The following is a 27213-nucleotide window of genomic DNA, read 5'->3' on the forward strand; positions in this document are numbered from 1 at the left end:
CAATCATACCTGGTGCCACCTGCACCCTCCTCCTCTTCCTGGACCAGTTGGTCAACACAACACACATCACCATCACTCACTCATACACTGCTCCACACACCTGTTCAGTTGCACACCTGTGCAATCACACCTGTTCAATCCTCAAACACACGGCATCATCTCATCTAACTACTCCCCTCTGAAACTTGCGCTTCCCAGTCGCCCCTTTAAACTATTGCGCTCCCACGTCATTATCATCCACTCTAATCTACCTGCGTCCCCACTACAGGTATCATTGTCACTAACTAACCTTAACGTTACCTAATGTCATCTTCTAGGTCCCTACACACAATATCCTAACCCACCCGGGCTAGTTTTCACTGCCATAAACCCCATAATCTAGTGCTCCTTTGCCCCCCCCCCCCCTGTGAGGGATGGTGGATTTGCCATCCCACCACATCGGGGAGGTCCTATCAATTTCGCTCGTCCAAATCCAACAAATCAAAAATTTGCCATTTACTGCTAATCACCGTACCAATCATCAAATTTTGCCTTTTTCTAATTTTGGGTCCAAAACACTATCCTCATCACCCGTCTACTTATTAGATCCTCTCGGTGCGCCAATTCCCTTCTAAAGCTCGGCTTCGTACAGCCGAGCAATGAATGCGGGTGGTTTTGTGCCAGCGGCTGGATACGTCCCGCATTCGGGCCAGGGACGGGGGCTTACCCGGGCCGAGATCCCACGCACCACCTCGGCGTGGAGCCATCCAATGTCCCGATCTCGACCTGCCGGCACGTCTCAACAAAAAGTGGTCGCCATGACGACCCTTCCTATCGAGCTGCCCGCTCCGCCTAGTGGAGCACGGACGCGGCCGTTCCAAGCGAGGCCCAGCGTGGATCGCGTACGGCGGTCCTTTCGAACCCGCCGTGGCTCGGATCCCCGCTGGTTCTCGCGGCACGCGAAGCCCGGCACGCACCGAGGGCCCGATTCGGCAAAAAGTCGCTCTAACCGCTAACCCGGTTACCGTTGATGCCTCACCTGCATGCTTACACGCATACGCTACCCCTTTCTTGCTCATACCTCCAGCTGTTCCCATGCTCCTCGTACCTTTCCTTACACACCTCGGTACACTCATTCCGCTCACAGACTTGGTCACACACCTGACCACCGAGCACCTTGGCACACATTCGTCGCTCGCACACCTCACCAACACACCTCTTCGCGCCCCTTCCTCGGTCACCTCCTCTGTGACAATCACAGGTGTGCTTTCACTCGCACACCCAACCACGTGCTTCACGACCAACTCAAGTGTGCATTCCCACACACGCTCTACCATTCCAGGTGTGCATCCTGCCATTCCAGGTGTACATCCTCGCTCACCTGTCACAACCAACTCACGCTCCGTGTCACTCTCACTACTCTCACCTCCATTCTTGACAGCGCACTCACCCTTACTCTCGATAGCACACTCTTTCCTCATGCCCCTGTCCGTTACACACCTTTCTCGCGCACACTCTTGCGCACACTCTCCTGTTACACCCTCTGTAACACTCACCACAGGTGTACACTCTCTCGTTACTTCCTCTGTAACACTCACCACAGGTGTACACTCTCTCGTTACTTCCTCCGTAACACTCACCACAGGCGTGCATTCTCCCTTACTCTTGACAGCATGTGCTTTCCCCATGCACCCGTCCGTTACACACCTTTCTCGCGCATCCTCTTGCGCACACTTTTTCGTTACTTCCTCCGTAACACTCCCCACACCGCGCTTCCATGTGCTCCCTCGCACACGCGCTACTACCGACTCACTCTCGACAGCACACTCACTGGTCGGCGCGCACTTTTTCCTCACACACCCCATGGTCGGACATTCTCGCACACCTCTTTTTTCGCACACCAGACCTGTCGCACACTTCACCAACGGCCTTTCATGAACACCCGGATCCAAACCAATCCCCAAGCCGACTGAAGCTTTCCTCACATCATGTACATTTCCGATTATATCGCCACTCACCTTGGCACCTCGTCGTCGCACCTCCTCTGCCACCTGCAAACTTTTTATTTGGTTAGTGAGAACCTCATCATGATTTGAACACAGACCTTGTACATATTCCATGACTTCCTCCTTTATCTCCCTCTTAGTTTCCCTCCGTCTCTTCTTAATTTCACTCACCCCCTCTTCCACCTCCTCTAATTTTTCCTTTACCTCCCTCATCTCCCGGTGCGCCTCCTCTATCTCTTCCTCTAACGCCACCTTAACCGTTTCTATGTGCGTCCTCACCTCTCGGTCCTTCGTCTCCATTACTTCTGTCACCTCCTCCAACTTCTTCGTCAACCCCTCACGTACCATCTGACATTGCCTCTGTGTCGCTATTAAGTCTTCCTTGATGTCTCTTTGTGTCGCTTTTAACCCTCCTAGTACCGCAGTGTTCCTTTGAACCTGCTCCACTAACTCCGTTTGTCCCTCTGTCAGCTGTTCCACCTCCTCCGTCAGATCTTCTATTCCCCCTTGTAACTTTGCCGCCCCATTTCTCACCTCTTTCTCCATACGCTTCTCACCTCGCTTTACCTCCTCGCGTAGCCCCGAGACCTCCTCACTCACACCTCGTCGTATCCCCTCTTTCATCTCCTCCATCTCTTTTGTAGATGCCACCCTCATCTGTCCCAATTCATCCCTCTGAGCATCCAATTTGGTTTCTACCCCGATTTTTACCTCCTCTATCTGCTCTCCCATTTGTTTAATTTCTCGGGCGGATTGCTCCCCTATCTCCCGCAATTTGCCTTCCATCCTATTTTCTAGCCCCATTAACCCATTTTTCATCCCCTCTATCTGATTCTCCTGGGCAGCCATTCTATTTTCCACCCCCGTTAACCCATGTTTCATCCCTTCTATCCCAATTGTCTAACCCCTCAAATTTCTTGTCTAATTCCCCGATTTGATTTCCTAGTCGCTCCCCCATTCTGTTTTCCATTTTCTCACTATCAGCCCTCAATTCGTCCCTCATTACCCCCATACTGTTTTTCAAACCTCCAATTTGGTCTCCCATACTCATCTGTACAGCTGCCTGTAGCTGCGCAATGAGGGCCTGCATGTCAATCGGCTGCATGTTAAAGCCCGCTGATACAGCGGGCTCGGCTACGGCGCGCTCGTGCGAGGCGCCTTTTTGCGCGCCTGAAACCTCGTGCGCGAGAGCGCCATTTTGTGCGCCTGATACCCCCTCAACCACATTGCCAATGTTCTCCTCCTCTCTTTCATCCACATACATTTCCCTGAGGTCCTGGGTCGATTCTACCCCGTCTATCTCTCCCACCGGCATCCCGTCGCCTTGACCAGCCATGGCGCGATTTCAAAATTCGGGTTTTGTAAAACAAAAGCAATTTCGGTACTTTGTAATTTTGAGCGCGTTAAGCGCGCTTCGGGTCCAATCTCACTTCCTGACACCAATTGTTACTGATCGCGGTTTAGGATGTTGTTTGCCAAGCGAAGGCTCCGCGACCGAACAGTTGTTCCCCGACTCACCCGATTCACCCAGAACTTTGGCCGTATCGCACCGCAGCTGCCCAATCTGGAAAAGACTAAAACGACGAAATGCAAAGAGGAAAAGGAATAAGACGAGAAGACGGACAGAAGAGTAATTGGATTTATTATACACACAAGCAAAAAGAAAGCAGTCACGTTTATTTACAACACATAAGACGCAGGTGACACAGTGCAAATACTAGCTTATACAGACTTAATTAAATACCCAGGGACAAGACACACAGAACAAACTCACGTACACAAGAAGGGTGGAAAGGCAGGAGGTGGATGGCTGGAGGGAGAGGAAGGTCCAAGGGGGTCCTGCAGCACGATCGGCGCGTTTAGCAGCCGCCGTTCCTTCGCGGCCCTGCTCAAAACCGCCGTCCAGGCCCCAAGCGGCTGTTGGGTGTTGTTGCTGCTGTGGCCGCCGCTTGCTTTGCCAGGACTCGTCTGACTCGTCTGGTCCAAACCCTCAACTCAACAACACTCTTGCACGTCTCCCTGTCCAACCACTTTTTCTCTCTTGGTCCAACCACTCTTTCTCTCTCTTGGTCCACTCATTCCTCACCACCGACCACCCCACGCTTCTTGCGCGCGCGCCTTTATAGCGCCTCCGGCGATCAAGCCGCCGGCCTTCAGGACACGCCCATCGGGGTGCTCACCTCGGCCCTGGTTGGTCACGCGACCCTCTGGCTCCGCCCTTGATGACGACGGGCGGGCACGCCCCTCTTCCCCGACCCGAGCACATGTTCAATGGTGGTTTTGGAGGGGATGTAATTGGCAATCGAGGCTTGGCAATGACGAAAGGGGATGTGAAAGGAAATGGAGATTTTGGGGATGGGAATGAAAGGGGATCTATTCTCTTTCACTGGTGCAATGGAGTACTTCAATTAATGGGAGACACAGCCTTACCCTAAAACACAGAATAAGATATAACTATCGAACAGGGGTATTCTATTATTGGCTGACGTGTATGCTTGTGGACTAATTATGGGATGCCCTTTCACCTTTACACAGCTCCGGAGGCAGGGGGCGCAGAATAAACAATAATAATAATTCACACAATCAAAAAAAAGTATACAGTCCTCATATCCGCAACAATATATATATATATATATATATATATATATATATATATATATATATATATATATATATATATTGCAGGATTGTCACCACATCACTGAAGTTGCATTACAGTCTCCTTTGAATAACGAACTGGACACATCCACCTTAGCATGTGCAGGTAGGCATGCGACATGGTATGCATTGCTTTCGAGCAACATGGCACTGCTCACACCAAGCTTGACGTTTGGATCAACCCAAACCAATCCGCGATCTCCCGGCGTTATTTGATTCGACACAGCGAGTCCGGGTGGACGTGTTTTTCAGGGCGGTCACCACAGGGTGAAATGGTTCGAGTCGGTGTTGGTGACGCAATGCGTACGCGCAGCCACGCACAGGCTCCTGCATTGCGGCAGCGCGTGCCATATTTAAGTGTGGTGGGGTGGAGGGGAGGGAGCCACCGGGACTCGCGCTATAAGATCCGGGCAGGGGGCCGCGGGGTTTCGGCCTCACCACCGGCTGCATGATCGCTGCCCATCCCGAGCCGAACCTTTCCTCCGAGGTAGGTGGTACACACCTTGAGCGCTCTTTACGCATTCCTCACCCATTGGGCTCGCTCAGGTGCTGTTCACAGCAAATGCGTAAATTTAGCGACATCGTTGATCGATGCAAACACACCTGTACGCCTCTTTAACACCCCCATTGAAATACTGTGCTGAAATGTTTTATGATCCAAATGTCGGGATTCGAACCTGTTGCTATGGTGTCCCCTCTCCCCCTCCCTCCTTCATTAATTTTACTATTTATATCTATTTAGCTGTCGGAAATTCACTGATGCTATACATGTTTTTTCACCACAATATTACGGTGCACGTAACAGGTGTGTCGGTTTCCCCTTTCTATCCTAAGACGGTGTGTGTCACGCACTTGGTAAATTGTTGATGGTGCACAAGCTGGTACCTAGCACACTGACAAAGCAAACCGTGTAACCAGGTATCCAAGAATACCAGACCCCTTGCTACCCAGATTTCAGGCATGTTTTTGGAACTTGTCCAGGGTGCCGGTGATAGCTCGCCGACTCTTCGCGAAGAAAACACCGTGGGATCGTTAACATCCACCAGGAAAAGCTAGCCGGTGGAATTCCCAGTTGAACGTCCATCCCATGGATGATGCGCGCATTGATGCAAAATACCAGGATAGCAATTCATAGGTACGTTGAGATGCGATCCCCGAATAATATAAGCATCCACCTGCAGGTAAAGTAAATAATCCCTTGGGAAAATGTCCTATACAGGAATATTGCATGAAAGCATTCTACATTATAACAATAATAAGGAAATTATGCCAATAATAAGTTTATTTTATTCCTTGAAGCATTTTGTTATTTTGTTCACCAATGATGATCACATTCTATAACTGGGACCATTCCTGAAGGAATATCCTGCAGAATGGCTCGAATTTTTGTTTGCATAATGTACATCTTTTGTGGGATTCGTGGAGGATATTTCAGTAATACACACAAACGCACACAACTTTGGTGCAGGAGGAGGCCATTCAGCCCATCATGCCTGTGCTGCATCATCACCCATCCACACACGAGCTACCCACACAAGTCTTGCCAATATCCACATACCACTCTATCTCCAATGCATCCAGGTACCGATATAATTCCCATTTAAATATATCCACCCCCTCCACTGCCACTACCTTTCCAGGGAGACCATTCCATGCATCAACCTCTCTCCCTGATTTTAAACTTTCCTAGCTCTCGTATTCTTTACCCTCAAGCTATGGCCCCTCATCCTAACATTGTCCACTCTGCTGAAAAGCTCCACTGCACCTATCTCGTCCACAACCTTTATTATCTTAAACATCTCGATCATATCCCATTGTAATCGCCCCTTCCTATGTATAAAGTCATGTCTCCTTCATGTGCTCCTCATAGCCTAGTCTAGGTACCCTTGAAAACATTCTAGTAGCTGGATGCTGAACCCTCTTTTTGGTAGATATTTCCTTCCTTAAATGTGGTGACCCAAACTGAACCCAATATTCAGGACTTCAGGACTGCCCTCTTGCATCAGGTACAGTAGTGGTTAAAAAATATTGGCACCCTTGCACCTTTTTCAAAGAATGCACTGTTTCTTCCAGAAAATTGTTGAAATTAAAAAATATTTTGGTATCCATAATGTATTTCTTTAGTTTGCAGTAGAACAAAACAAAAAAGCTGAAAAAATTATTAAATATTAGCTTATTCCACACAGAAATTCTAAAATGGCCCAGACAATATTAATGGCACCTTTTAGAAGTTGTTAGAAATAATTACATTTCAAGCAGGTGATTCTCTTTTACTTTGGAAGTGAACTCACCTGTGGTGAGTTGCAGGTGCCTGCAATATAAAAATAACTCATTCAACCAGTTTGAATCGAGAAAAGGGGTCATTCTGCTGTTTTGTGTCACTGTGTGTCGGAGCAATGTTGATCGTGGAGAAAAGAAAGAAAACCAGATAATTGTCTGAGGAGGTCAGACACAAGATTGTAGCCAAGCACGGACAATCACAAGGCTACTACTCCATCTCCAGAGACCTTGACGTTCCTGTGTCCACGGTACGCAGTTTTATCAGGAAGTTTAAGGCCCATGGTACAGTGGCCAACCTCCATGGACGTGGCCGCAAGAGAAAACTTGATCGTAGATTGCAGCGAAGGATTGTTTGAATGGTGGAGAAAGCACCTCGATCAACTGCCAAACAGATTCAAGCTGACCTTCAGACACAAGGTACGACAGTTTTAACTCGCACCATCTGTCACAACCTCAATGAAAGGACACCAAGGAGGACCCCACTGCTGAGAAAGAGACATAAGAAAGCCCGAATGGAGTTTTCCAAAACACACCTGAACAAGCCAAAATCCTTCTGGGAGAATGTCATGTGGACAGATGAGACCAAATTAGAGCTTTTTGGTAAAGCACATAATCTCTATGTTTACAGAAAACAAAATGAAGCCTTCAAAGAAAAGAACACCTTCCCTACAGTCAAACATGGAGGAGGTTCAGTGATGTTTTGGGGCTGCTGTGCTGCCTCTGGCACTGGGTGCCTTGAATGTGTGGATGGCATCATGAAATCAGGAGATTACAAAGACATTTTGGAGCGCAATGTTTAACCCAGCATCAGAAAGCTGGGTCTCCATCAAAGGTCATGGGTCTTGCAGCAGGACAATGACCCCAAACACACATCAAAAAGCACCCATGAATGGTTCAAGACAAAACGCTGGACTGTTCTGAAGTGGCCAGCAATGAGTTCAGATCTAAATCCCATTGAACACCTGTGGGGAAATCTGAAAACAGCAGTTGGGAGAAGGAAGCCTTCAAATCTGGGAGAACTCGAGCAGTTTGCACAAGAAGAGTGGGCCAAACTGCCAGTGGAGAGGTGTAGGAAGCACATTCATGGCTATAGGAAGTGCTTGACTGCAGTTTTCTTGTCCAAATGCCGTGCTACCAAATATTAAGTCTCGGGTGTCGATAATTTTGTCAATGCCATTTCTTTTTATTTTCTGAATTAAAAGGATATATTAAGTTATGAATCAAAAACAAAGGTTATGTTATATTAACAGTGAAATAAAGAATTGTGGAGACCAAATGCTTTTATCAATTTCAACTTATTATTAGAGAAAATTGTGAGTTCTTTGAAAAAAATGCAAGGGTGCCAATATTTTTTGGCCATGACTGTAATCCCTATTTTCATTATTTCTGACCCATCCCCAGCACCTTACATTTCTTTATGCCAAACTGCATCTACCAATCGTTTGCCCAAAGTATCCAGACATTCCTGAATTTGATCTCCACCCTCTCTGCTATCTGATTATGTCGAATCTCCTCGGGCAATGATGGCATTGCCTTTCTATGGCTGGTACACACGGGTAAATGTGTGGTATCGATGGGGGTCGCCACTCCTCTCCGTCTCTCTGCTGGCCGTTGGGGAATTCACCCTCTTCCGCCCCTGCTGTTGGAGTCAACTGGACTATCATCCACCAGATGTGCAGAGCCATCTGCCATTTAAACCGCATGGCTGCAGACCGTTACCCTGGTAAAGGGGGGCTGACAGGTACTACACCTTTCCCACAGGAAAGTGGGCTTTTTCCCTTTTTCCACTTTTCCCCTTTCCCACAGGAGCATCTTCTCTTCTGGACTTGGTTATGACTAACTTCCCTGAAAATATTTGCTGCTCTTCTTCTGCTCCAATCGGCTCATCTGATCATGTGCTTGTTAAAGTGGACATCTCTCTGACCATTCTCAGAAGCCTCCTCAGCGTCGACGAGTCTGGCATTTCACTCAGGCCAACTGGCACGGTCTTCAAGCAGCCATCAATCATCTGGACTGATCTCCCATCTCTACCGCCTCTGACATCAACTCATCCTGGGAATTCTTCCAAAGTAAATTGCTCTCGCTCATGCACAGATTTATCCCATCTTGTGTCATATGTCATACCCTTCCTCCTGTCCATGGAACTGGTACCTGTCCACTGGTACCTGTCCACACTCCCACCATCTTGTGGTGAGGCTGTTGCCCAGAAACAACTTGTTTTCATCTCCTGGAAAGCAAATCCAACGGAATGAAATCTCATTTCCTTTCACAAACCCCGAAACAAGTGTGTGTCCACCCTCAGGAGAGCCAGGAAACAATATCTCTCCGTTCTCAAGACCGAACTCTCTTATCTGTCTCCCTCTTCCAAATCCTGGTGGCGTCTGGTAAAATCTGTTTCTGGTGTTTGTTCCCCCTCCATCCCCTCCCTCACCTCAAACGGCTACACGGCTGACTTCGCACGTGAAAAAGCTGAATGCCTCAACTCTGTGTTTGCCTCTAAATCTTGTGTCCCAAACCCATCCCTCTCTGTACCCACCGTACCCAGTCGTACCCAGCTGCTCCTGGACTCTGTGTCCTTTCCTCCTGACAAGGTGGAAAAGTTTCTGTCAACCCTCGACTCTGATTCTGCAACTGGACCTGACGGCATCAGCCCACGGGTCCTAAAATCCTGTTCTTCCACTCTTTCACTCCCTCTCTCTGTTCTCTTCACCCTCTCTTTTGCTCAAGGTCATCTTCCATCTGCTTGGAAATCAGCCAACATCACCGCTTTGCACAAAAAACGGGGAAAAACAGATCCGAGCAACTACAGACCAATCGGCCTTCTCCCAATTATCAGCAAAGTCATGGAATCCATCATTGCTTCAGACATGAAATCTTTCCTCTTCTCCAATGGCTTGATCTCTGATCATCAATTTGGTTTCAGACCTGGTCACTCTACTCTGGACATGCTGCTTCTGCTTTCTCAACAATGGATGGAGGTCCTCAATGCCAAACAGGAAATTAGAGCTGTCTCCCTTGACATATCACGTGCCTTCGATACGGTCTGGCACCCCGCTCTGCTCACCAAACTCTCCTCCTTTGGTATCCATGGAAATCTCCACGCATGGCTGGCTGACTTCCTCTCTAGTTGTAGTCAATGTGTGGCCCTGAATGGGTTTCTCTCATCTCCTCTTCCTGTTCAGGCTGGAGTTCCCAAAGGCAGTGTTCTGGGCCCTGTGCTTTTTCTGGTCTTCATCAATGATCTCTCTGACTCTCTTGAAAATCCTCTCTATCTCTTTGCTGATGAATCTACTCTCTGTTGCTCCATTCCTCATCCCTCAGATCGGCAGTCTGCAGCCTCCTCACTCTCTGCAGACCTGGACAAAATCACAGACTGGGCAAACAAGTGGAACATATTGTTGCGGATCTCAAGGTCGGCCCCTTTTCCCCTTACCAAGGGGGAATTAATCCCCTTGTCTGCGACTGACCGACGTGAGTCCTGAAGCTGCCCAGCTCCCTCCAGAGAGGCAGGTGAGCAACCTCGTTCGAGACTGCGGACAAGATGTTAATTTGCCGAGAGGATTAGCAGCCGCGGCTCGAACCATTAACAGAAACTAGACCCGATTCTTAGTCGTTGGCCAAATCGTGCCACAGGTATTCAATGATGGAAAAGACAAGGACGAACGGATGTGAAGGAAAGAAGGCAAGGTAGGAAGAACAGGATTTATTATTAACTATTATGTACAAGACCAAAGAAACCAAGGAAGAAGGAAAAATACGAAAATAATTTACAGAAGAGGAAGACACAGTGCAAATATTAACTTATCTATACAGGCTTAACTTATACCCAGGACAACACGGACAAACAGACGACAGTCAGACTTACACGGGGATGATGACAGGAATGGCAGGAGGTGGATGGCTGGACGGATGCGAAGGTCGGACCACAGGGCGGGAAGGATGCGGGTCCGGTTGGTGCGATCGCGCGGCTCGAGGTGGGCAGCCGCCGACCCTCCTCAATCATATCCGCACGGCGGCCTTGCTTCGTAGTCGCGGCCGAAACCGCTGTCAAAGCTCAAAGCTGCGGTGATCAAAACTGCGGTGGTCTCAAAGCTGCCGTGGTCTCAAAGCTGCGGTGGTCTCAAAGCTGCGGTGGTCTCAAAGCTGCGGTGGTCTCAAAGCTGCGGTGGTCTCAAAGCTCATGTGTGTTTCATCTGCCGCATCTCTCGCATCTGACGCATCTGACTCCGCGGGCGCTTTTATAACGCGCTCCGAGATCAATCCGCGCCACGCCCGTGATGGTATCTCACCAGCCCTGATTGGCTGGTGGGGGCTCGCTGGCTCCACCTTCCGATGACGAGGGGCAGGCAACGCCCTTGTTCGTGGGCTTGACCGCGTGCGTAATGGAGTCTTGGGGTAAAGGTGGTGCCAATAACCCCACCCAAAGTTACTGGCACTTCGAAGATGCCATGGGGGTGTCGGAGGGATCCTATCTTATTTCAATTCGGTGCAATGCAGTGTCAATTAATGGGAGACAGAGCCTTATACTGACATAGAATAAAGAAATAACTATAGAAAGGTTCTATGGTGGCCTACGTGCTTGTACATGGACTAGCTATGGTGCACTCATTTCAATTAACAGACAATTAAAGGGGAAATGTACATAGGAAATTTTAATACTAAATTTACAAAGTGAAGGTTCTCAAAACCGTAACACAGCACCCTCATTCCTCACGGCACGACTCGGGCCGACAAAACTTTAACTTAGTGTGGCACGTAGGTGTAGTTCCATCTACAATTAACCTGACCCTGAGTGCGACAGTTTTAAAACACAAATAAGTATGTCCCTCTGCTGCATTGCACCCTACCTAACAGATTCACACCCACAGGATAACCGAATTGCGGAATTGTTCTCAAACTACACATGAACGGTGGGGAGCATTATTTACAAGTGATGCTACTTGGACTATTTGCAAAACGCAACCCAGGACCTGTGATTTTTCTTTGGGGGGGGGGGGGGGGGGGGGAAGGAGACAGCCTGAAGCTGCATCGACGCACAAGCACCAGAGTGCACCAAAAAAAAACAACCCCTGCTGGTGGTCTTGCTCTTTGGCTCCCTCTGCTGGCCATTGTTCTTCCAGATGTTGTCAACTTCTTCTTACTGGCGGCCTATTTGGTGGATATAAAAATGAAAAATGCACAAAACGTGTCCGTTTTTTATTTATGGCCCACAGGGGCCGACTATGGGTGGTTCACCTGTGGGCTTGGTGCCACCTCACCGGGTCCGCAAGCAAGATATTGGGCCATCGTGGCCGGTTCCAGCAGAGGGGCCATGCCCCAACCCGTGGGGTCCATGTGTGGTGCTCAGCCACAGACATGTGGTCCATAAGTGGTGCATTGATGCAGGCAGCTGGTTGCGGGGGTTCGGGCACACCGACGCGGCCCCTCGCACGCTCCCCTCCGTGCCCAGAGAGCACGATCCATGGGTCGGGGAAGGAAGACAGAGACGACAGGTGAGTGAGGCGTAAGGTCACAAGGGTACACATCAATGAAGGCAATGCAGAGTGAGGTGCGTCTGGAGACTGAGCGGAGAAAAGCTCGTCCCTACCGTACGTCACCCCCCTGTTACCTACTTTACCCTTGCCCTTACCCCATATTTACAAAAACCTACACATTTACAAATCCGTCACTACGTCTCGTCCTCCCTATATTTCCCCTATACCAAATTCGTCACAATCCCACGAATCCAAAATTTGCCATCACCAATTCATCATCAATCCTCATAAGGAGGGAGAGATGGAACATCAGCACAATGTCACACCCACGTCATGATGCGTCTCACAATCCAAACATTTGCACAAAAAATAATAAAAACATGGCATGGTGTGGAGTTACGTCACCCCAGGTGAGTGGATGTAGATGGTGCGAGGAGATTTCCATCCTATCTACCTTCTAAATGACATTAACACACTTTACACTACCCGGGGTCTTTCCCTGCCAATCCATTGGCATCTTACTCTATGCGGTTTTAAAAACCAATTCCCATTGACCAAACTGTGGTGCTTCATCAATTTGGGGTCTCACTCCCCCGATTCAACTCCCTGTGCCTTTGCACAATTTCAGGACTGGGTCGTGTGGCTCTCCCAGCAGGTCTACCCACCTGCACCCCACCACTGCAGTTGCCTCCGAGCTTACCTGCTCCTTACCCTAACCTATCTACCTGGGGAAGGCCCTCTGGCGCTCTCCCCACTCGGTGCCCTCTCTGGCACTGGGCTACCCGGGTCCGTCCTCTGGATCCTCGGGCCCCATCCACAACTCTACCGGCTCCCAGAGCCCACCTGCGGCCTCACCTTGCCGACATCCTAACAGTGGCGGAGTGCCCATTTAACTACACACACTAACAGGCCACACGCCCAGCCATTTCCACGACACTAATGCACCCATCCAAACACTATTCTTCCACCACGCACCACAGATGCCAATATCCAACCACAATTTACCTACTCCCTCTACCTAACTCTTAAACTACCCTCCCCGGGTATTCGTGATGGGGTCCATCCTCCCCATACACACCTTCGCACCCATCCACTCCACTCCACAGTTTTCACCATACTCACTCCACACCATCCATTCCATACTCCATACATTCCAGACCATTTATTCCATTCAACCATTCTCCATACACCTGTATTTGCACACCTGTGCAATCACTCCTGGTGCCACCTGCACCCTCCTTCCTCCCAGGCTTCTTCAATCATTCAATACAATGCACAACCACAATTGTTCCTCATGCACTGCTCCATACACTTCCACGCTCAATACAATTCACAATCACCTCACAATTTCCACAATACACTTCTAAATCTCCAAACCATTGCCTCAGGCACCCAAATTCTCCCACGCTCACACACACATCCTTCCCGAGCATTGCCTAGCAATTCCTCATTTCACCAAGCGCAAGAGGCACCCATCGGCTGCACCACAGACACACCCACCTGGCTGCTCCACGGACACACCCACCGGCTGCACCACGGACACACCCACTGGCTGCACCATGGACACACCCACCTGGCTGCACCACGGACACACCCACCAGCTGCACCACGGACACACCCACCGGCTGCACCACGGACACACCCACCGGCTGCACCACGGACACACCCACCGGCTGCACCACGGACACACCCACCGGCTGCACCACGGACACACCCACCGGCGGCACCACGGACACACCCACCGGCTGCACCACGGACACACCCACCGGCTGCACCACGGACACACCCACCGGCTGCACCACGGACACACCCACCGGCTGCACCACGGACACACCCACCGGCTGCACCATGGACACACCCACCGGCTGCACCGCGGACACACCCACCGGCTGCACCGCGGACACACCCACCGGCTACACCGCGGACACACCCACCGGCGGCACCACGGACACACCCACCGGCGGCACCATGGACACACCCACCGGCTGCACCACGGACACACCCACCGGCTGCACCACGGACACACCCACCGGCTGCACCACGGACACACCCACCGGCTGCACCACGGACACACCCACCGGCTGCACCACGGACACACCCACCGGCTGCACCACGGACACACCCACCGGCTGCACCACGGACACACCCACCGGCTGCACCACGGACACACCCACCGGCTGCACCACGGACACACCCACCGGCTGCACCACGGACACACCCCAGGCTGCACCTCGGACACACCCACCGGCTGCACCACGGACACACCCACCGGCTGCACCACGGACACACCAACCGGTGGCACCACGGACACACCCACCGGCTGCACCATGGACACACCCACCGGCTGCACCACGGACACACCCTCCTGGCTGCACCTCGGACACACCCCCCGGCTGCACCTCGGACACGCCTGAACCTCGGACATACCCACCAAGCATTCTACACACCTGTTCTTCCCTTGCACCCCATGCAAGCTCATTCACTCAACACAATGTCACTCATCTCACACTTCTCACAATACCCTTCCGAATACACTTTCAATTCTCAAACACATGGCATCATCTGATCTACCTGGTGCCCTGCTAAAACTCATGCTTCCCTGTCGCCTCTTACATTATTGCGCTCCCTCGTTGTTATAATCCAAACTAATCTACCTACATCCCCACTACAGGTGGAATGTCGCTACTTACCTCTACCGTTACCTATGGTCAATCTTCTCGAGATCCCTATCATTTTATCCTAACCCTCCCGGGCTAGTTTTCACTGCCATAACCCCATAGCTAGTGCTCATGTGCCCCATATTTCGATGTGAGGGATGGCAGAGTTGCCATCCCACCACATCGGGTATCTCCCATTATCAATTTTGCCATCAAATTCCTGCAAATCAAAATTTGCAAATCTCTGCCAATCAGTTACCAATCAAATTTTTGCCAATCACAAATTCCCTATCCTTACCAAATGTCCTTTAACTTGAGCCTCGGTGCGTCTTTACATTTCCAAAGCCCGGCTTCGCAAAGCCGAGCAATGAATGCGGGTGGTTCGTTGCCGGCGGTTGGATCCGTCCGGCATTCGGTGCAGGGAAGGGGGTTTGCTCAGGCCGTGATCCCAAGGTCCACCTCGGCGCGGAGCCGTCCGGTCTCCCGCCTGATCTCGCCCTGCCGGAATGCCTCAACCACAAGGGGTCGCCGTGCCGACCCTTCCTACCTGTCCTTGAACAGGGCCGCCCGCTCCGCTTAGCGGGGCACGGACGCGACCGTTCGGAGCGAGGCCCGGCGTGGATCGCGCACGGCGGTTCTTTCGAAACCGCCGTGGTTACGATCCCCGCTGGTTCCCGCTGCACACAAAGCCCGGCACGAACCGAGGGCTCGCTTCGGCTCAAAGTCGATCTAACCACTGCTCCGTTTAACGTCGATGCTTCACTTGCATGCTCACACCACGCGTTCCGTTCCTTATTCACACATCCAGGTGTCTCCATACACTCCGTCATTGCACCTTCTCTTACACAACACCCAGGTACACTCATTCCGCTCACAGACTTTGCTACACACCTGTTCACCGCACACCTTGGCACACACTCGTCGTTCACACACCTCACCAACACACCTCTTCACGCCCACTCCTTGGTCACATCCTCTGTGACAACCACGGGTGTGCACTCATCTGCACACCCAATCACGTGCTTCACTACCAACTCAAGTGTGCTTTCCCACATGCGCTCGACCATTCCAGGTGTGCATCCTTTCATTCCAGGTGTACATTCTCTCTCACCTGCCACAACCAACTCGTGCTCCGTGTCACTCTCACTACTCTCACCACCACACTCGGTCGCGCATTCACCCTTACTCTCGACAGCGCACTCTGTAATCATGCACTCCTCTGTTACACACCTTTCTCGTGCATCCTCTTGCGCACACTCTCCCGTTACGCCCTCCGTAACACTCACCACAGGTGTGCACTCTTCCGCTACATCCCCTGTAACACTCCCCATCACGTGCTTCCATGTGCCCTCTCGCACCTGCGCCACGACCAACTCACTCTCGACAGCACACTCACTCCTCGGCGCGCACTTTTTCCTCACACACCCCATAGTCGGACATCCTCGCACACCTCCTCCTTCACACACTGTACCTGTCGCACACTTCACCTGCGGCCTCTCACGAACACCCGGGTCTACACCAACACCCAAGCCCCCTGAATCTCTCCTCACAACATATACATTTCCAAGTATATCGCCACTCACCTCGGCACCTCGTCACCTCGTCTTCGCTCCTCCTCCGCCACCTGCAAACTCTTTATTTGGTTAGTAAGCACATCATCACGATTTGAGCACAGACCTTGCACCAATTCCCTCACCTCCTCCTTTATCTCCCTCTGAGTTTCCCTCCGTCTCTTCTTAATTTCACTCACCCCCTCTTCCACGTCCTCTAATTTTTGCTTTACCTCTTTCATTTCCTGGTGCGCCCCCTCAATTTCTTCCTCTAATGCCACCTTGGTCATTTCTATGTGCGTCCTTACTTCCCGTTCTTTCGTCTCCATTGCCCCTGTTACCTCGTCCAACCACTTTGTCAACCCCTCATGTACCATCTGACATTCCCTCTTCGTCGCTACGAGTTCTTTTTTTTATCTCTTTCTGTGTCGCCTTCAACCCCACGATTACCGCAGTGTTCTTCTCCACTTGCTCCCCTAATTCCTTTTGTCCCACCATCAGCTGCTCTACTCCCCTCGTCAGATCCTCTATTCCCCCCTGTAACCTAGCCGTACTTTTTCTCACCTCTTTCTCCATACGCTCCTCACCTCGCTTTACCTCTTTGCGTACCCCCGCGACCTCCTCGCCCACACCTCGTCTGATCTCCTCCCCCATTTCTCCCATCTCCTTGGTAGATGCTGCCCTCATCTGTTCCAAATCATTCCTCTGGGCATCCAATTTAGTTTCCAACCCGATTTTCACCTCCTCTATTTGATCTCCCATTTGTTTAATTTCCCGGGCGGATTGCTCCCCTATTTCCCTCAATTTGCCTTCCATTGTGTTTTCTAACCCCGTTAACCCATTCTTCACCCCTTTCATCCCGTTGTCTAACCCCTCAAATTTGTTGTCTAAACCCTCAAATTTACTGTCTAAACCAGGGGTTCCCTAACTTGGGTGCATGAACCCCCAGGGGGTGCGTGAGTCCATCCCAGGGGGTTCGTGAGACGTTTCTGAAAGTCAAAACTAGAGTACTTTTTGTTGAAATAAAATCTGATGTATCATATAATTTATATCAACATCATATTTTTTTATTATTTTTTCACAGATTCAGACCGCAATCCATGATGTCTAAGAAGCGCAAATACGATGATTCGTACATCAAGTGGGGGTTCATGAAGTTTGTGGAGAAGGATGGGACTGAACGTCCGCAATGCGTTCTGTGTTACAAAGTGCTGGCGGAGGCGTCGATGAAGCCATCGAAGCTAAAAGCCCACCTTGCCAGCACCCATCCGACTCATCAGAACGACTTTGAAGACGTGTTCCGAAGCAAGAAAGCTCGCTTCATGGCGAAGCGTAGCTTGACTCGGCACGGGTTCCAACCGTCGACGAAGCCTATCCTTGAAGCCTCCTACGAAGTAGCGCTCCTCATTGCAAAAGACAAAAAGGCTCATACGATTGGCGAAACGCTTGTAAAGCCCTGCGCCGTGGTGATGGCGAACTTGGTTTGCGGACCCGAGGAGGCCAAGAAACTCAAGAGTGTTTCCCTGTGCAACAACACCATCAAGCGCAGAATTGAAGACATGTCAAAGGATATTGTGGCTCAGGTCACACAAGAACTCCGGGAATCGCGCTGCCGTTTCAGCTTGCAACTCGACGAATCCACCGACGTAGCGAGCTGCAGTCAATTGCTGGTTTTTGCACGCTACTTGGTGGGATTTGCTGTGAAGGAAGAGTTCCTGTTCTGTTCTCCTCTCAAAACAACAACCAAATCGGTGGACATTATGAATATCGTGAACCATTTCATGGAAGAAAACGGCATCGAGTGGACGAAGCTCGGATCGTTGTGTACGGATGGGGCCCCGGCGATGATGGGAAAGTGATCCGGGTTCGTTGCGCTGGTGAAAGACAAGTGCCCCGACGTCATCGTGACACACTGTGTGCTCCATCGCCACGCCCTTGCGACCAAGACGCTCCCCAAGGAGCTCGGTGATGTAATGGCTATCGTTGTCACAGCAGTGAACTTCATCCGCGCTCGGGCTCTCAACCACCGCCTCTTCCAGGTCTTCTGTGAAGACATCAGTGCTGCATACACTCATCTTCTGTACTACACCGAGGTGCGTTGGCTATCCCGGGACCAAATTCTGAACCGCGTCCTCCAGCTGCGTCAGGAGATTGAAATTTTCCTGCGTGAGAAAGGCAACGACTTGGCGGACTACTTTGGCGACCCTGTCTTCGTCGCGAGGCTTGCGTACATCAGCGACATTTTCGGGCACCTTAACGCTCTCAACATATCACTTCAAGGGAGCAGCCTCACGATCGTCGAAGCAGCGGAACGGATCAACTCGCTTCGAGAAAAGCTGCGGCTTTGGAGCAACCGCGTGGAGAAGCGGTCATTCGTCAACTTCCCGGAGCTCGCTCAAATCCTCGCGGATGACGACGCTCAGAATGATTTCTGCTCCACGCTTGTCGTCGACATCAAGGGTCATCTGAAGTCTCTGTCTGACAGTTTTGATGGATACTTTCCGAATCTGTCGGTCGATCCGTGGATACAGGATCCTTTCACGATTCTAATTGACAACATCGACGACGACAACGAGCTCAAGGATGATCTGATCGAGCTGAAGGCCTCTGGCCGCCTGAAGATGCAGTTCTCCACCGTCGCCAGTCCCTCGGAGTTATGGGCAAGCAACTACGAGGCCTTCCCCAATGTAGCGGCGAAAGCGCTCCGAATGACACTGCCTTTCGTCACGACCTACCTCTGCGAAGCCGGGTTCTCCGCGTTGGTCGTCATGAAAACAAAGCTGCGGGCACGCCTTGACGTCGGCCCCGACATGAGGGTGGCCCTCTCCAAGACAGCTCCGATGATCAAACGCCTCATGGAGGAAAAACAGGAGCATCCGTCTCATCGTGTGTGATGGGTGATCGATGCGTGATACAATTCGTGATCTGATCTTGAAGTTTCCGAATAAATATTTGTTCATCTCTTGTTTTTTTTCATTACAATATTACACTATGAACTTGATCTTTTACGAAGCACTGTTATGCGTATTATAGTATAATAATAACTCAGATCGTGTCTTGATCAAACGCCTCGTGGAGGAAAAACAGGAGCATCCGTCTCATCGTGTGTGATGGGTGATCGATGCGTGATACAATTCGTGATCTGATCTTGAAGTTTCCGAATAAATATTTGTTCATCTCTTGTTTTTTTTCATTACAATATTACACTATGAACTTGATCTTTTACGAAGCACTGTTATGCGTATTATAGTATAATAATAACTCAGATCGTGTCTCGAAAAGTTGGGGGTTCGTGGACACCTCTGACATCCACAGGGGGTTCGTGGGGGGATAAAGTTAGGGAAACACTGGACTCTAAACCCTCAAATTTGGCTTCTAGCCCCCCGATTTGATTTCCCATATTACTTAACCCATCTCTCAATCCCCCGATTTGGTTTTCTAATCGCTCCCCCATTCTGTTTTCCAATCCTACAATTTGGTTTCCCATGTCATTCCTCAATTCCCTAATTTGGGCACTAGTACCCCTTGCTTCGTCCCTCATTTCTCCCATTTGGCTTCCCAATTTCTCAATATTCCTTTCCATCATTTGTTCCATTTCTCTGCTGGATTTTTCAGCCATTTTTGCCATATACCCCATCATCTGCGCCATGAAGAGGTCCAATTTCACCAGTGCCGTGGGCTCGGCTGCCGCAGCGCCGCCATTTTGTGCCTCTGCAACCACGTGCGCGAGGGCGCCATCTTGTGCACCTGATACCCCCACAATCACATCCTCACTGCTCTCCTCTTCTCTCTCCCCCATATACATTTCCCTGGGGTCCTGGGTCGCTTCTACCCCTTCTATCTCTCCCACCGGCACCCGATCGCCTTGATTATCCATGGCACGATTTCTAAATTTGGATGTTAAATAAATAATTTTTTACCACTCGTAATTTGAGTGCGCTAAGCGCACTTCAGGTCCGAATCTCACTCCTGACACCAATTGTTGCGGATCTCAACGTCGGCCCCTTTTCCCCTTACCAAGGGGGAATTAATCCCCTTGTCTGCGACTGACCGACGTGAGTCCTGAAGCTGCCCAGCTCCCTCCAGAGAGGCAGGTGAGCAACCTCGTTCGAGACCGCGGACAAGATGTTAATTTGCCGAGCGGATTAGCAGCCGCGGCTCGAACCATTAACAGAAACTAGACCCGATTCTTAGTCGTTGACCAAATCGTGCCACAGGTATTCAATGATGGAAAAGACAAGGACGAACGGATGTGAAGGAAAGAAGGCAAGGTAGGAAGAACAGGATTTATTATTAACTATTATGTACAAGACCAAAGAAACCAAGGAAGAAGGAAAAATACGAAAATAATTTACAGAAGAGGAAGACACTGCAAATATTAACTTATCTATACAGGCTTAACTTATACCCAGGACAACACGGACAAACAGACGACAGTCAGACTTACACGGGGATGATGACAGGAATGGCAGGAGGTGGATGGCTGGATGGATGCGAAGGTCGGACCACAGGGTGGGAAGGATGCGGGTCCGGTTGGTGCGATCGCGCGGCTCGAGGTGAGCAGCCGCCGACCCTCCTCAATCGTATCCGCACGGCGGTGTTGCTTCGTAGCCGCGGCCGAAACCGCTGTCAAAGCTCACAGCTGCGGTGGTCAAAACTGCGGTGGTCTCAAAGCTGCGGTGGTCTCAAAGCTGCGGTGGTCTCAAAGCTGCGGTGGTCTTAAAGCTCATGTGTGGTTCATCTACCGCATCTCTCGCATCTGACTCCGCGGGCGCTTTTATAATGCGCTCCGGGATCAATCCGCGCCACGCCCGTGATGGTATCTCACCAGCTCTCTCTGGAGAAGCCGACTCCTCTCTGGCCTTGCCCCCCCAGCTCTCTCTGGGCTCTGTCCCGCAAATATTCCTACAGGTCGCACAAGATCTGCCTGCAACCCTCATGGTTAAACTGCCAAAATCAAGACTCTCTGCTCACCTTCACTCCTTCATTCCTCTTTTCTCCCGCCTCTGGAACAAACTCCCTCACTCTCTTCAATCCCACTCCACCCTCCAAGTCTTTAAAACAGCTGTTCACCACCATCTCTTATCTTCCCCCATCCAAAACCTTGATCTTTTCTACCCCCGCTAATTTCACCCCAATTCCACTTTTTTGAAATACCAACTTCTGTCCAGGAAGTCCTTGGTGTCCTTGTGTTTTATACTTCTCCCCCCCCCCCCCCCCTTCCCATGCCTACTCCACCCGGGCCCTCTCCCTTCCACACATCTCCCTGCTCTCGGATGTTGTGTTTGTGTGCTTCCCCTTCTCTCCCCATCTTGTCTTCCGCTCCCTCTTTTTGGGTATTTTGTTTGTCTGGTTGATTTGTTTGTGAAGTAAATGTTAGCTCTTTCACGAGCCTCGATTCAGTATACAAAAAAAGAAAAAAAAAGCCCTGATTGGCTGGTGGGGTCTCGCTGACTCCACCTTCCGATGACGAGGGGCGGGCAACGCCCTTGTTCGTGGGCTTGACCGCGTGCGTAATGGAGTCTTGGGGTAAAGGTGGTGCCAATAACCCCACCCAAAGTTACTGGCACTTCGAAGATGCCATGGGGGTGTCGGAGGGATCCTATCTTATTTCAATTCGGTGCAATGCAGTGTCAATTAATGGGAGACAGAGCCTTATACTGACATATAATAAAGAAATAACTATAGAAAGGTTCTATGGTGGCCTACGTGCTTGTACATGGACTAGCTACAGTGCACTCATTTCAATTAACAGCCAATTAAAGGGGAAATGTACATAGGAAATTTTAATACTAAATTTACAAAGTGAAGGTTCTAAAAACCGTAACAATATCCTTCAATCCTGACAAATCTCACACTCTTACGATGTCTCTCCGAAAAGACCGACTGGACAACCATCCCATCCACTTTCTGAATAATCCTCTCCAAGAAATTCTGTCACTCAAGCTTTTGGGTCTCACTATCTGCCATGATCTTTCCTGGGAAAACCACATTTCAAATCTGGCCTCCAAAGCCAGTCGCCGACTGGGCATCCTCCGTCGTGCGAAGTCCTTCCTTGGCACACCTGAGCTCCTCACCACATACAAGGCTTTCATCCGCAGCTCAATGGAATACTGCTCTCCCCTCTGGGCCCGTGCTCCTGCCTCACACCTAGCTCGTCTTCACGCTGTTGAAACCAAAGCATTCAGAATCATTGGAATCTTCCGCGATGAAGCTAACTCCAAGGGCCTCTCACTCACTCACCGCAGGCAGGTTGGTGGTCTTTCCGTCTTCTACCGACTCCTCTCTGGCCTTGCCCCCCCAGCTCTCTCTGGGCTCTGTCCCCCAAATATTCCTACAGGTCGCACAAGATCTGCCTGCAACCCTCTTATGGTTAAACTGCCAAAATCAAGACTCTCTGCTCACCTTCACTCCTCTTTTCTCCCGCCTCTGGAACAAACTCCCTCACTCTCTTCAATCCCACTCCACCCTCCAGGTCTTTAAAACAGCTGTTCACCACCATCTCTTATCTTCCCCCATCCAAAACCTTGATCTTTTCTATCCCCTCTAATTTCACCCCAATTCCACTTTTTTGAAATACCAACTTCTGTCCTGGAAGTCCTTCGTGTCCTTGTGTTTTATACTTCTCCCACCCCCCCCCCCCCTCCTTCCCACGCCTCCTCCCCCCAAGCCCTCTCCTCCCACACATCTCCCTGCTCTCAAATGTTGTGTTTGTGTGCTTCCCCTTCTCTCCCCATCTTGTCTTCCACTCCTTCTTTTTATATATTTTGTTTGTCTGGTTGATTTGTTTGTGAAGTAAATGTCAGCTCTTTCACGAGCCTCGATTCAGTATACCAAAAAAAAAGAAAAAAAAGGTGACCTGGGGTTATGAAAGGCAGTGGCATCCATCTCCCTGAGGTATCAGAAGACACCCACATACCCATGAATAAGAAGACACCCGCTATCTGCCTTAACTCCAAGCTTCATTTCATCTGCAAGTTTAGAAAAGCAGACCTTTAACCCCACTATCTAAATAATTGATGTAAATTATGAATAATATTACACCTGGTACTGATCCCTGAGGTATTCCACTGCACTAACACCACGTTCGTCGGCTTTTCCACCTCCCTCAATAGTCTGGGATGAATATTTTCTGGCCTTGGAGCTTCATCATCCCTAAATTTTTCGAGCTGCTTCTTCACTTCATCTACTCCTACTTGGATGTCTTCTAAAAGTCCTTGCTCACCCCTGACATACTAACTCTTTTGGGTTACGGGGCTATTGGACGTTCCCCTGACTCTTCCCGTGTAAATGTAGAAGTAAAAAACAAAAGGATTTAGTAAGGATGCCATCTCATCTTCACCGTCCACAAATTCTCCTGTGCTATTCCTCAATGGGCCCAAACTCCTCTTAACCATTTCCTAACCCGTTATATTCTTAAATAATGAATGTCGTGCTGTTTATGGTTAATATTCTTAGCGATGTCCTTTTCATATTCCCTTTTGGCCTACCGAGTTCTTTTCTCAACTGGTCTGTTTCCTAGATGAGAGTCAAACTCTTGTCCTGTTGTTTTGTATTGAATAAGATGCCAACTTATCTTTAATTACACTGCGAACCTACCTGCTTAACCACCCTGGTCTCTTTTTGCGTCTATCTATACACCTCACTGGAGTATATACCTACTCTGCACCCGACACATTTGCTCCTTGAATGTTGCCCACCTCTCTGATGCAGACTGCCCACTTATTAACCTTACCCGTTAACTTTACCTAAAACTCCCAAATTACTTCTCATACCCTCAAAGTTTGCACTCCTAAAATCCAATAGCCTTACACCACTCTCCAGAAATTTACATCTCAACAATATAGTTGCGCTTACTATGTTGTGGTCGCTTGTCCCCACTCATCTCCACCTCCTCCACCATATTGGGATCATTGGCTGGTCCCTTTCTGCAAGTGGGCAGTAATGAGTTAAATATTGTGGAAATGGTTCTTTCATAATGATGTTATAAAATTTATTTTTGGGGACGGAGTTGAGTGGAGCCTCATCACCCCTGGCCTACCAGTGAGTGTTGATTAAAATTCCACTTCTCCTTCAAAATGAATCTCCGAACATAGAAACGATCTTTGCAAAAGATGAGAAATTGTTGAGAAACGTTCCGCAGGAGTTCCAATGATATGGCGGCAACAAGTCAGCGACTAAATCATCGGGAGTGCATGTGCGATCCTCACGAGATGGGGGAAGCCTCACCTCAGGGGTCAGTGGATCGTGACTATATAAACCAGTCGCGCTCAGACAACACTGGTGGACAGGAGACAGAGTCGAGAGACTCGTCGGGAGCGACCAGAGGAGAGTCAGTCATCGAGAGGGACACGAGGAGGGCGAGTCAGCGCAAACAGTGAAACCGAGGAGAGTCGAGAGGAGACAGTCTTTACCTGAAGCTCCCGAAAGAAGAGAGATGGCAGCGGAGCATCCCGCACAAGTGCAGAACCTGACCAACCTTGCGCCTCCTGACACTCCGCAAAAGGGACGATGACTACAACCTCTACCTCATCTATCCTGTCTATTCTTTCGTTGTCTTGTGTCCCTTGAGTCTGCCTGTAATTTTTGTTTGATGTGAATTCACTACCTCACACCATCAAAGACTCCTCCTCACTCACCACATTCAAAACATCACTAAAGACCCACCTGTTCAACACTGCATTCAACATTCAACCCACAGCATTTAACCCCTGACTATCTCTTCTCCTTCTCCCTCCTTTTGCTTTAAATATTTCCCTATTGATTCTTGTCTTTTTGCAATTGTTGTTTTCATGTATTGTTATGCATTATGTTTGCCACTCTGTCAAAGCGCCTTTGGGCTTCTGGAAAAGCGCTATACAAAATAAATGAATTATTATTATTATTATTACAGACTAGGAGACTGTTACTGTTTAGTTAAGTGCACCGGTGGGTTTCTTTATCTATATTCCCTCATCCTAATTTATTAAACCTTTTAATTTTTAATGCGTATTCTCTGTGGATTTTGAGCCATGGAATCACCCTCCAGAGTACCAAATTCACATTAAAACTGTAGGCACCATGTGCTAAAACTGTCGCGTGGCCAAATTCATTCATCTCTACTTCCCTGGAGAGGGAAGTAGAGGTACCCTCAAGCAGCCTAACCCTACCCAACAGCCTAGTCCTGAGCACCAGTGCTGGAGTGATGCTCCCCAGGGGAAGACTTCTTGGTTCAAGTAATCTAATGGCCATGTTTCATGAACTAAGGGCCAACATTTCGGTTAACACGAAATAGCAGCAGCTGAAAGACCAAGATGACCGACATGGCAACTACAATGGAGCCAAGAAAGATACAATGAAGGTCGGGTTAGAAAGCCAGCGAAAAATAATAGTGAACTTTAGAACAAACATCAGGGCTGGCATACGTGAAACGGTGGAGATCAGTGTGCCACCGAGGAGAGAGGCTAGCGTAGCCCAAATTGTAAGTGGGAGTGTAGGGACTCTCGTTAAGTGTGTAGAGGACCCTGTTGTGAGTAAAGGGTTGGATACCGTGGTAAGGAGTGGCGTCAACCCTGTAGAAGATAGTCATGTGGACCCCATGAGCAGTGAAGGAGAAGAGCCCCAAGGGAGCAGTGTTAAACCCACAGGCTGTACAGCTGTGAGGATGCCAGGCTGTACAGCTGTTAAACCCACAGGCTGTACAAACCCACAGGCTGTACAGCCAAAAGAGGCTGGCTTAAAACACATGGAGGCAAGTATCAAACTCATAGCAGGCGTAATAGAGACCAAGGGGACGGTAGCGCCAGACACCATGGTTTGGTGCATAGTTTCACAGGGCACTGGGTGTGGTATGACTAAAGAGATCACAGGGACGGTAAGTGTCGCAGAGGCCACAGGAGTAGAGAATTTTAGTCGCCGCTACATTAGGAGAGGAGGAGGAAGTGATTTTGTGCCTAGTAGCTGTGGGAGCTGATGTGGTGAAGATTAAGGACTGACCGTCTCGATGATAGATGTGGTGGGACCCCACAGGGATTGAGACTATTGACCAGGGCTCAGGGCCCAGGGCGCCCATATGAGCAGGAAAAGCCGGATGCAGCACCATAGGAGCCAATAGCAGGACAGGTCTATAGCAGAACAGGCCGACGGAGCTCTCTTGGTGATAGACTAATGGCCAACAGGTGGTAGCAGCCCCACAGGGATTGAGACTATTGACCAGGGCTCAGCTCCGCGAGCAGAAAAGGAGACGTGGTGGCTGCCCCAGGCTCAACAGAGGCTGAGGATGAAAGAGGGGGCTGCTGCAGATAGCTGTGTCGGGCCCACGGGCCTTGAAGGAAAGGCAGGCATAGGCATTGGCAACCATGTTGGCTCCACCAGTCTTGGAGGAAAGGTGGCGGTTACTAAGGGCATTGAAATCGGGCCCAGTGCGCCAATATGAGCAGGAAAGGCCAGGTGCAACACCGTAGGAGCCAATAGCAGGACAGGCCTATCGAGCTCTCTTGGTGACAGCAGGCAGTGGCAGTGACAGACTAATGGCCAACAGGTGGTAGCAGCAGAGGACATAGGACCATCAAATTGGTGTACAAATTGTGTGGGATAATTGGCATTTGAAGAGAATTTTTTTTGGAAAATG

The 27213-nt window shown here is 49.9% G+C and overlaps 1 protein-coding gene across 1 annotated transcript in view; it reads left to right on the forward strand.

Annotated features, from left to right (window-relative positions):
- The first annotated feature begins 5033 nt into the window (after nt 1-5033).
- LOC137415329 (elongation factor 1-alpha 1) overlaps nt 5034-27213 on the forward strand; it is a 51156-nt gene continuing 28976 nt past the window's right edge. Inside the window, exon 1 of the mRNA XM_068100918.2 lies at nt 5034-5130. The gene's annotated coding sequence lies outside the window, so the exon portion shown is untranslated. The remainder of the gene's footprint in view (nt 5131-27213) is intronic.

The sequence above is a fragment of the Myxine glutinosa genome, chromosome 8 (assembly GCF_964187855.1).
Source record: "Myxine glutinosa chromosome 8, kmMyxGlut1.1, whole genome shotgun sequence".
Classification (NCBI taxonomy): domain Eukaryota; kingdom Metazoa; phylum Chordata; class Myxini; order Myxiniformes; family Myxinidae; genus Myxine; species Myxine glutinosa.